A 10,585-nucleotide genomic window follows, 5' to 3' on the forward strand; every position below is an offset into this window, starting at 1 on the left:
CTTACAGTGTTTATCCAGCCAACAATTAATACCAATTGCTCTGGACAACCATTCATTACCAACACCTCTTCTTGGCAAAATGCCACATATAACAGGGCGCCCCCCCTTCTTCCTAATTATGTCTATAGCTGTCCTGAACTTTCTAACTAAATCCTCACTTCTATGCTTGCCTACATCATTGCCTCCAGCACTGAGGCAAATAATAGGATTGATCCCATTACCGTTCATGATGTTGTCAAGCCGGCTAACAATGTCCTCCATCCCAGCCCCAGGAAAGCATACCCTTTGTCTCCTACTCCTGTCCTTCAAGCAGAATGCCCTATCCATGTATCTAACCTGGCTATCCCCAACAACAACAATATTCTTACCTTCCTTGTTGTCGTTCGTCGTGACGATCCCAGTAGTCGACTCACATTCGTCGGGTAGCACTGAGAATGCGTTGGAGGTTTCCACGGGAGTTTCCACAGCAGTCTCTTTCTTCTTCATCGTTTCTGGCTTTCCATTCGTCTTCTTTATCGTCAACTTCGTCGTCCCCTGCTGTCCAGCCACTGACCACGATCCCTTCTTGACCTGAGGACTCGAAACAGGAGGACTACTACGAATCCTCTTGTTTTCCTCGGTCAATCGCCGTATCTCCATCTTCGCTGCCCTCAATTCTTCCTTAAGTTGCTCGATGGAGGGCATCTTGGTTCAGTCCACGGGAGCAAACAAGACACTTCTTCACAGAGTTTAGTACAGGTCACCACTGAGTTAAGTACAGGTCACCACTGAGTTAAGTACAGGTCACCACTTGCTAAGACTTAGGAGATGGTGAAGCTGCCGTTGTTTTGTTTAATTGTATTCGAAACAGCGATCAGTGCTGATTCGAGGCACTTGCGTCTGCGGAAATTAGTTTCTTTGATCACTAATTGTGCGTCTCTGAATTTCATGAGATGATTGGTGGAATTTCGGTGTTGTACACAGGCGTTGTTCAAGTTATTGTTCCTACATGCGTAAATGTGTTCATTGAGGCGGGTGTCGAGGCTTCTTGCTGTTTCACCTACGTAAATCTTGTCACAGCCTCCACAGGGTATAGTGTGAGATTAAGACACATGTGCAACATCTGGGTATCTTTATTGTAGACGTTTCGCCATCCAGTGGCTTTATCAATACAAATTCTAGGACATAGCTTGAAGACAGTAGAACTATGTACAGAAGATGAGGTAATCAGTCCCTCAACCTAGGAGTAGGTGCGAAGAGCACCATAGTCGTGGAATTCTGAAGCAGAAGAAAGGATCCTGGCGCTTATATAGTAACGTCAGGTGTAGCAGCCGAGGGCATATTCACTGGTAGGCGGGATTCCCCAGTGGAAGTAGGTCCTTCCCAAAGAGATGGGTTAGTTGTAGTAGTAGTTGTCGTAGTTGTGAAGGTTATGTACATGTCCTCAGAATTAAGATTCCATGATGTTGCAGTGTCTGACAAGTTGTGTACGAAGGGTATAGTGTAAACTCCTGCATTGACTGGTTCGTGGTGCTTGGATTGTGTCCTGGTTAGATCCTTTATTGAAGTGCTAGAAGCGATGGCGACTCTGGTGTTAGCTTGTGAAAGTACTTTTGAGACGTTCAGTGCAACCTGGCTGTTGGGAAGAATTATAACTTTGTTGGGAGTTGTAGACAACAACCTAAGATTTCAAGTTTATCGGAAACCCACCAATAAAAGTGATGTCACACACTTCTATTCCAGTCAAGATACCAAGACCAAAAGAGGCATCATCATCGGGTTTTTCCTAAGAGCATACCGAATTTGCAGTCCTGAGTTTCTTGATGAGGAATGTACATATATTCACCAAACACTCACTGAGTTACATTTTCCTTCTTTTTTCATCAAAGACTGCAAGAAAAGAGCTCTTCAGATCATTAATTCTCCACGCATCAACACAACTCCCAACAAAGTTATAATTCTTCCCAACAGCCAGGTTGCACTGAACGTCTCAAAAGTACTTTCACAAGCTAACACCAGAGTCGCCATCGCTTCTAGCACTTCAATAAAGGATCTAACCAGGACACAATCCAAGCACCACGAACCAGTCAATGCAGGAGTTTACACTATACCCTGTGGAGGCTGTGACAAGATTTACGTAGGTGAAACAGCAAGAAACCTCGACACCCGCCTCAATGAACACATTTACGCATGTAGGAATGATAACTTGAACAACGCCTGTGTACAACACCGAAATTCCACCAATCATCTCATGAAATTCAGAGACGCACAATTAGTGATCAAAGAAACTAATTTCCGCAGATGCAAGTGCCTCGAATCAGCACTAATCGCTGTTTCGAATACAATTAAACAAAACAACGGCAGCTTCACCATCTCCGAAGTCTTAGCAAGAATCCTCCTGAAAACAGTAAACCCTGCCATCACATAGTCTCTCCTGTTATACTACACAAAGCACATTACAGAGAGTGAACACTGAAACAAGCTGCCTCTTTCCAGTCTATATTTGTCCAACCTATTTTTATGTTACCCAAGTAATAGCTTTTATATGCTTTTACTCTTGTACGAATTAATTGCTCTATCATATTGTATTACTTTTGTCACTACTACTACTACTACTACCACTAGTGAACATCGAAATGTTACCTCACTAGTATTGCACCTCACTCTGAGCCTTTATATACCCTCTGTGTCCATGTATTGTTTGTAATGGCTTGATAAAGCTCCTGGAGAGCGAAACGTTGCCACAATAAATGTCACATTAGTTGCACTTGTGTCCTTTTACTTTACATATTGTCGGTAATTCTACCAACTTTATTACAAGCATGTATTGTGTTCAGAAAACTGTCATATTGATAGCTCTCTTCGTTACCCCAGTCAACAGATGATAAGTGTTCTCTAAGCCCATCGTAATCTGCTAAGCGAAAATCTGGGACTGTTACTGAGTTATCGCTACTATCGTACTTCCATTCAATGCTAAATGTAATTGATTTGTGGTCGCTAGCACCCAGTTCCTCTGAAATTTCTAAATTATTAATAAGGGATTCATTGTTTGCCAGAACTAAGTCAAGCAGGTTATTTCCCCTTGTAGGTTCTGTCACAAACTGCTTCAAAAAACAATCCTGAACTTCTTCTAAGAAGTCGTATGATTCTAAATTCCCAGTCAAGAAATTCCAATCAATATGACTAAATTTCGAAACGTTTCGCCTACACAGTAGGCTTCTTCAGTCGAGTACAGAAAAGTTGATAGAAGCAGAAGATACTTGAAGACGATGTAATCAGTCCATCACCCTTAAAGTTTTGAGGTGGTCAGTCCCTCAGTCTGGAGAAGAGCGAAGAGGGACTGACCACCTCAAAACTTTAAGGGTGATGGACTGATTACATCGTCTTCAAGTATCTTCTGCTTCTATCAACTTTTCTGTACTCGACTGAAGAAGCCTACTGTGTAGGCGAAACGTTTCGAAATAAAGATACCTAATTGTTGCATATGTGTCTTACCTAACAATCTGTCTGTATTTTATACCATTTTAATGTTCATTCTGTCAGACACTGCAACACAAGGGTATCTTGGTACAGACCATCAACTTCGACAACCTCTACTAGTGAGAACGGCTGGGTTTGAGAAGGACCTGCCCTCCCAAAGCAACCTACGTCTCACCTCCTGGCACTATATAAGGCTCCATCCTGTCACTTCAACTTCATATTGTTTCAGACAACGGAACAATGCTCTTCTCCAGACTGAGGGACTGACCACCTCAAAACTTTAAGGGTGATGGACTGATTACATCGTCTTCAAGTATCTTCTGCTTCTATCAACTTTTCTGTACTCGACTGAAGAAGCCTACTGTGTAGGCGAAACTTTTCGAAATAAAGATACCTAACTGTTGCATATGTGTCTTACCTAACAATATGACTAAAGTTCAAGTCTCCTAGAATTACTACATTATCGTGCCTTGTGGCCTTAACAATTTCCTCCCATAGTAGTCTCCCTTGGTCCCTATCTAAGTTTGGGGGACGGTATATCACTCCTAAAATCAGTTTTTCATGCCTCTCTGAAAATTCTATCCAAACAGACTCTGTATGTGTTACTTCAGACTTAATACCCGTTTTTATGCAACAGTTCAAGCGATCTCGGACATACAATGCCACCCCACCCCCTTTCCCGATACTTCTATCTACTTGGAACAATTTAAAACCCTGAATGTGACATTCCGCAGGCATGTCCCGACTTTTTGAATTAAACCACGTCTCAGTTAAGGCAAATACATCAATGTTACCTGCACTAGCAACTAATCTCAACTCGTCCATCTTATTCCTAGCACTACGGCTATTAGCATAATAAACATTGAAAGACTCTCCTTTCTCTTTACACTTCCTGCTCATTTCTGTTTTTCTACTAAACCTAATACTGCTGAGAGAAGTGTAGAAGTCTTCAAGAGGAACCTGGACAAGTATCTGCCTGGTCTTGCACCGGACTGCGGGGGCGTTGACCCCCGGAACACCCAGATATACTTTCATAAGAACATAAGAAAGGAGAAACACTGCAACAGGCCTGTTGGCCCATACTAGGCAGGTCCTTTTACAATTCATCCCACTAACAAACATTTGACCAACCCAATTTTCAATGCCACCCAAGAAACAAGCTCCGATGTGCAAGTCCCACTCAAATCCAACCCCTCCCACTCATGTACTTATCCAACCTAAATTTGAAACTACTCAAAGTCCTAGCCTCAATAACCCAACTAGGTAGACTGTTCCACTCATCAACTACCCTATTTCCAAACCAATACTTTCCTATGTCCTTTCTAAATCTAAACTTATCAGGTACCAGATCAACCAAGCTGTGATCAATATGTGAGTCAGCGGGCCACCAGCAGCAACTGACCTGGCAAGCACAAACGAGTCTGGCCTATGGCCGGGTTCCAGGAGTAGGAAAGCTCTCAGAACACATTAAAAGTATATCAGTGGTATATTTCGTTGTCCAATGATAGAGACTAGTCACATCATTGGAAATCAGTCATGACTAAAACCTGTCTACAGTGCAACAAAGTTTTTAAGCGCACTAAATATAGTGTGTGGGCTTAGTAATGGTCAGTTCAGGGGGTTATCGCGCCACCGGCCTAGCCCCAAACCAGACCTCATTGATGGCTCCACTAATTAGGCTGTTGCTATCAGCACGCAGTCCAGCTGATACTTCACAGCCCAGCTGATCACTTCCCCTTTTCAAGACAGCTAGAAACAACCATCATTCATATGTCTGTGTGGTCATGGTGAAAGTATGTTTGTATGGGCGTGGTAATGGTTTATGTGATCGTAGGATGGTATATTTGTGTGGGCGTGGTAATGGTGTGGTCTTAATGGTATCGGTGCAGGGGTTGGTAATAGTGTGGGTGTTTCCTTGTTGGGTGTGGTAATGGTGTGTGTGTTCCCATGTAGGCGTGGTAATGGTGTGGGTGAACATTAAAATGGTATAAAATACCGACAGGTTGTTAGGTAAGACACATATGCAACAGTTAGGTATCTTTATTGTGAAACGTTTCGCCTACACAGTAGGCTTCTTCAGTCAAGTACAGAAAAGTTGATAGAAGCAGAAGATACTTGAAGACGATGTAATCAGTCCATCACCCTTAAAGTTTTGAGGTGGTCAGTCCCTCAGTCTGGAGAAGAGCATTGTTCCATAGTATGAAACAATATGGAGAAGAAGTGACGGGATGGAGCTTTTTATAGCGCCAAGAGGTGAGACGTAGGCCACTAGGAGAGGTAAGAACTCAGATGTTGAGAAGGCAGGTCCCTCTCAAGGGATGATGGACTGATTACATCGTCTTCAAGTATCTTCTGCTTCTATCAACTTTTCTGTACTTGACTGAAGAAGCCTACTGTGTAGGCGAAACGTTTCACAATAAAGATACCTAACTGTTGCATATGTGTCTTACCTAACAACCTGTCGGTATTTTATACCATTTTAATGTTCAATCTGTCAGACACTGCAACACAAGGGTATCTTGGTACAGACCTGCAATCAACTTCGACAACTTCCACTAGTGAGAGAGGCTGGATTTGAGAGGGACCTGCCTTCTCAACATCTGAGTTCTTACCTCTCCTAGTGGCCTACGTCTCACCTCTTGGCGCTATAAAAGCTCCATCCCGTCACTTCTTCTCCATATTGTTTCATACTATGGAACAATGCTCTTCTCCAGACTGAGGGACTGACCACCTCAAAACTTTAAGGGTGATGGACTGATTACATCGTCTTCAAGTATCTTCTGCTTCTATCAACTTTTCTGTACTTGACTGAAGAAGCCTACTGTGTAGGCGAAACGTTTCACAATAAAGATACCTAACTGTTGCATATGTGTCTTACCTAACAATGGTGTGGGTGTTCCCGTGTGGGCGTGGTAATGGTTTGAGTGTTCCCGTGTGGGCGTGGTAATGATGTGAGTGTTCCCGTGTGGGCGTGGTAATGGTGTGGGGGTGAGCATTGAAGGCGGTACAAGAGGGAAGAGGTGATGAAGCTGGATAAGACAAGTCCAAGGATCACAACAGTGCCACGATCACAAGTGCAAAGAAAATGATAGGATGGATAATGAGAACTTTCAAAACGAGAGATGCCAAGCCCATGATAATCCTTTTCAAATCACTTGTTCTCTCTAGGCTGGAATACTGCTGTACATTAACATCTCCATTCAAAGCAGGTGAAATCGTAGATCTAGAGAGTGTACAGAGATCCTTTACTGCACGTATAAGTTCTGTCAAGCACCTTAACTACTGGGAACGCTTGGAAGCACTTGACTTGTACTCGTTGGAACGCAGGAGGGAGAGATATATCATAATCTACACTTGGAAAATCTTGGAAGGAATGGTCCCAAATCTGCACACAGAAATCACTCCCTACGAAAGTAAAAGACTGGGCAGGCGATGCAAAATACCCCCAATAAAAAGTAGGGGCGCCATTGGTACACTAAGGGAAAACACCATAAGTGTCCGGGGCCCAAAACTGTTCAACAGCCTCCCATCAAGCATTAGGGGAATTGCCAATAAACCCCTGGCTGCCTTCAAGAGAGAGCTGGACAGATACCTAAAGTCAGTGCCGGATCAGCCGGGCTGTGGCTCGTACGTTGGACTGCGTGCGGCCAGCAGTAACAGCCTAGTTTATCAGGCCCTGATCCATCGGGAGGCCTGGTCATGGACCGGGCCGCGGGGGCGTTGATCCCCGGAATAACCTCCAGGTAACCTCCAGGTAACCTCCAGGTAAACCACTCACTAGTGAGTGGAGAGGATGGCTTACCCACGAGGATGGTTTATCCACTCACTAGTGAGTGGAGAGGATGGCTTACCCACTCACTAGTGAGTGGAGAGGATGGTTTACCTACTCGCTAGTGTGTGGAGAGGATGGCCGAGAGGGTTGAGAGTGGGAATAGGGACAGAGAGGGACCAGTGGGCAGGAGGAGAGTAAGCGGGCGTAATTACGAGTCAAGGGAGGAGGGATGGTTGGCATTCCTGGCATAACTCTCTCTGGCACAAAAACCTGAGCAGCAGCCACGAGTCAGTGACCCTCAACTCTCTCCCTTCCTTCCTCAGTGAGGTGCCCATCCAGGGAGGATGAAGAGGCGGGCCATGTCCACTCATGGCCACGCCTCTGCCCACTAAACCCACCAAGACATCCCCATCTTCGCTAACCCCTCCCATATTTCTCTCTCTCCCATCCCCCAGTCCCTCACTCCCTTCCTCTCTCCTTTCCTTCCCACATCCTCTCCCTCTCCTTCCATCTCTCCCCACCTAACCTATACACCCAGTCCACCTGGCTGACGGAGTAGCGGTCTTTCATCTCCATCTAAATTTACAGTATTGTTATCCGTGCCCATAATGACATTAGGAGTTTTCAAAGGTATATAATTTAGTGTATTTCTGAACATTTTCCTCAGTCATACATTACCTACATCTCGCACATCTGTTATTATAACCAGATCTACGTTTCTTAAATTAGTCTTATGTTCACCTGAAGTGACGTTAAGTAAAGGTAAATAATTCAAGACAATTACATGAGCAGTGCCATGATACACAGTGTGGCTCAGTTACTGTGAAAGTATACATTCTTTATGTACAATATTTATGTATAATAACAAGACGAGGATATCCTGTGATCCTAAGTGTATATATACTACCTTCCCAGTCACCTCTTGTTGACACCATAACATGAACATTAAAATGGTATAAAATACCGACAGGTTGTTAGGTAAGACACATATGCAACAGTTAGGTATCTTTATTATGAAACGTTTCGCCTACACAGTAGGCTTCTTCAGTCGAATACAGAAAAGTTGATAGAAGCAGAAGATACTTGAAGACGATGTAATCAGTCCATCACCCTTAAAGTTTTGAGGAGGTCAGTCCCTCAGAACCGCGGGTTCAATCCCGGCCGGGGGTATGGTTTATTTGCAATCGTGTCATTACGATTTCTTAAGTCAGCTGACATAATTATCCCCAAGTCTTTCACATGTTCCTTTTGTTCTGTTTGACTGTCCTCCTGAGTTTTGTATACAGTGTCCCTTTTTGGTTCGTACTTTCCATATCTTAGCAACTGGAACTTACCACCGATGAACTATATGTTCGCTACCGCCCACTGGAAAACCTTTATATCAAGTTATTCAGTGTCTAACACTGAGAGTGCTTTCATGCTTAATTTTGTGATATCTGCAAATGATACAAAACTGTCATGGTTGTCTATTTTGAGGATAAGAAAGAGTAGAGGTGCCAAATATTATTATTATAATTTTAGCGCTAAACCCGGGTACCAAGACAGTACCTTGGGGTACTGAGCTTTGTACCCTCCTGATGCTGGATTTTGCTCTTTTTACTAATATTTATTTTTGTGCTCTAGAAATCTGAAAATCCATCTGCCTACCTACCCCATTATGTCTATGGCCCTCCCTATGTGTGCAATTATTTCTTTGACAAGGAATGATATACCATTGATGAGTTTCGAGAGTCTTACTACTCTCGGAGCCCGGCCATGGACCAAGCTCTTCAATAACGTAATCGCGTTTATCAAACGCCTTTGTAAAAATCTGTGTATATCACATCTACTTTTTGGTTGTTTTCCTATGCCTCCGTAATTCTATCATAGTGTTTTAACGGTTGTGAGAGGCATTATCTTCCAGTTTAAAACCATGCTGGTTTGTGTTATGCACATTGTGCTCTTCCACAAAGTTTATAATTTGACATTTCATCACTCTTTACAATATTTTTATATGGAATATTAGGGCTACTGGAGTGTAAGTTTTGACAAGTGCTCTACTACGTCTCTTATACAAAGGAGCCATGTCTGCACTCTTTAAGCTCTCTGGTATTTCACCTAGATGTAGGCTCTTTCTCCAAAGAATAAAGGCTCGTCCTAGTTGCGCTTTAAATTTTTTTTTTTTATAAATAATCCAATGATTCTGATCCTGGTGCGAAGTGGGTATATTTTCAATTTCTTTTTTCAAATTCTTCGGAATTAGTACTAATGTCAGTTGGTCTACGCGGCCTGCAGATGGAATGTAAAAAGGTTAGTGTAATATCCACCTTGAACAAGTGAAACAGGATGCAAAACAACAAGGGGAGTTGAATGGTAGATCTAGGCCTTTAATGTTGCAGTCAACACACAAGGAGCTTGCAGTGTTCTAGAAAAGAGGGGGCCAAACACACATATATATATATATATACATATATATACATATATATATACATATATATATACATATATATATATAATATATATATATATATGTATATATATATGTATATATATATATATATATATATATATGTCGTGCCGAATAGGCAGAATTTGCGATCTTGGCTTAAATAGCAACGTTCATCTTGCCATATAGAACAAGTGAAAATTTGTGTATGCAATAAATTCGCCAAAATCATTCTGAACCTAACGAAAAAAATACATTTCACTGTGTTTGTTTAGTATTAAATTATTGTAAACAAATCTAAAATATATTTAGTTGGGTTAGGCTAAAATAAATTGCTCTTTTTTGTAATAAGGTAGGTAAGTTTTCTAAGATTCTTTTGGTGCAAAATTAAATTTTTTTTCATTAACATTAATGAAAAATATATATATGTAAACGTATAAGAGAAAATTTTAGAAAGGACTTAATTTTAAATGAGTTCTTGGTAATTGACCAGTTTTACATATTCGGCACGACACATATATATATATATATATATATATATATATATATATATATATATATATATATATATATATATATATATATATATATATATATATATATATATATATATATATATATATATATATATATATATAGTTTTTACGAGGATAGTGAGGCTCAAGTTAGAGTATGTAGGAAAGAGGGAAATTATTTCCCAGTAAAAGTAGGCCTTAGACAAAGATGTGTGATGTCACCGTGGTTGTTTAATATATTTATAGATGGGGTTGTAAGAGAAGTAAATGCGAGGGTCTTGGCAAGAGGCGTGGAGTTAAAAGATAAAGAATCACACAGTTGCTCTTTGCTGATGACACTGTGCTCTTGGGAGATTCTGAAGAGAAGTTGCAGAGATTGGTGGATGAATTTGGTAGGGTGTGCAAAAGAAGAAA

Source organism: Cherax quadricarinatus, chromosome 3 (genome assembly GCF_038502225.1).
Source record: "Cherax quadricarinatus isolate ZL_2023a chromosome 3, ASM3850222v1, whole genome shotgun sequence".
NCBI classification, from domain to species: domain Eukaryota; kingdom Metazoa; phylum Arthropoda; class Malacostraca; order Decapoda; family Parastacidae; genus Cherax; species Cherax quadricarinatus.